The sequence below is a fragment of the Dreissena polymorpha genome, chromosome 1 (assembly GCF_020536995.1).
Source record: "Dreissena polymorpha isolate Duluth1 chromosome 1, UMN_Dpol_1.0, whole genome shotgun sequence".
NCBI classification, from domain to species: domain Eukaryota; kingdom Metazoa; phylum Mollusca; class Bivalvia; order Myida; family Dreissenidae; genus Dreissena; species Dreissena polymorpha.
In genome coordinates this window covers 21,478,275-21,480,313 of record NC_068355.1, presented here as the reverse complement: position 1 = coordinate 21,480,313, position 2,039 = coordinate 21,478,275, and positions in this window count along the sequence as shown.

Genomic DNA, 2,039 nt, shown 5'->3' with positions numbered 1-2,039 from the left:
TAAGACTATTTGTATTAAATCTTCAAAAGAGGTCAGGGGAGAGAGCAATACAAGTTTACTAAATTATAGATAACTATAATGGTATGATACTGCACACATTAATGCTTTCTAGTGCACAATGATTTTGATTTTGTAATTAGTTTTGGTATGTGGGGGACAGTGGTCTAGTTGTAGGATGCTGGTCTGGGGATCAGAAGGTCACAAATAAATTAAAACAAGCATTTGTATCTACAAAAATCTATGTAATCGTACCACATCTAGCGTTTTAATTTTGGCTATTGCTATAAGGAACACCTGATTGTTTAGGTGTTAACTTTATTTTACAAAATACTTTACGAAAATTTCGTTGATTTTGAGCGTTATAGAGACTTTAAATAAGAACGTTAATGAGACAAATAATATCATCATCGTCACATCCTAATTGTCACTATCATGATCATTATTATCATAATGGTTTTAAACTGGTTGCATTCATTTCAAACTATGGGTAAATACTGGTTGCACTGATTTCAAGTTATTGGTTGTTAAAACTGGTTGCACTGAATTCAAGTTATGGTTAATACGTACTAGTTGCACTGATTTCAAGTTATGGGTTAATACTGGTTACCATGATTTCAAGTTATGGATTAATAATGATTGCACTGATTTCAAGTTATGGGGTAATACTGGTTGCAATGATTTCAAGTTATGGTTTAATACTGGTTGCACTGATATCAAGTAGGGGTTAAAAATTGGTTGAAATGATTTCAAGTTATGGGTTATACTGGTTGCACTGATTTCAAGTTATGGGTTAAAATTGGTTGAACTGATTTCAAGTTATGGGTTAATACTGGTTGCACTGATTTCAAGTTATGGGTTAAAATTGGTTGAACTGATTTCAAGTTATGGGTAATACTGGTTGCACTGATTTCAAGTTATGGGTTAAAATTGGTTTAACTTATTTCATTTATGGGTTAATACTAGTTGCACTGATTTTAATGTATTGGTTAATACTCAGGTTGCTCTGATTTCAAGATATTGGTTAATATGTACTAGTTGCACTGATTTAAAGTAATGGGTTAATACTGGTAGCAATGATTTTAAGTTATGGGTTAATACTGTTCGCACTGATGTCAAGTTATGGATTAATATTGGTTGCACTGATTTCAAGTTATCAGGGTATATACTCATTGCACTGAGTTCAAGTTATGGGTAAATACTAGTTGCACTGATTTCAAGTTATGGTTTAAATTGGTCGCACTGATTTCAAGTTATCAGGGTATATACTCATTGCATGATTTCAAGTTATGGGTTGGTTAATACTAGTTGCACTGATTTCAAGTTATGGGTTAATACTGGTTGCACTGATTTCAAGTTATGGGTTAATACTGGTTGCACTGATTTAGTGTAATGGGTTGATACTGGTTGCACTGATTTCAAGTTTGTCTTCAACTGTTTGTTTGTGTTTGGTGTGTTTGCTTCAAAAGACTATTAATGTTTATTTGAATTTGCCAAACATTAACATTTCTTTGACATAATTAGAAGTATTATCTCAATATATTTTAATTCAATCTGTTCACTGCTCTGCAGCTGATGGAGTCATTTTATTGTCCTCATTTATTGACTGTATACTCAGACAGGGAGAAGACACAATTCGTCTATAAATTGGTTAGTGAATACATTCCTGCAGAAACATAGATCGATAACAACTTGCAGACATTCCCAAAAGTATTTTAAGTCCATCCCTTAAGTCCATTGCTTAAAAAAATACGGTGCCAATAACATGCGCTTAAAAGCGCATTTAAATAAGCAAGTGCATTTTTCTGTTCAAATAATACACTTTTTGAGTGTATAAATGCACTTTTGTGTGTATTTTTAGTGTATTTAAGTGATTTTTCCAGTGGAACTAATACGCTTAAGAGCATTTTTTTGGTTAAGTGTACTAATACGCTTACCGTTTTTTGTACCCCAAAATGCAAGGTACATACATGCCAAATTTGTAAGAGATCGGTGAAGTAGTGAAGGTGCAATGAGAAGCTAACAAAAGTGTGGCTGAAGTA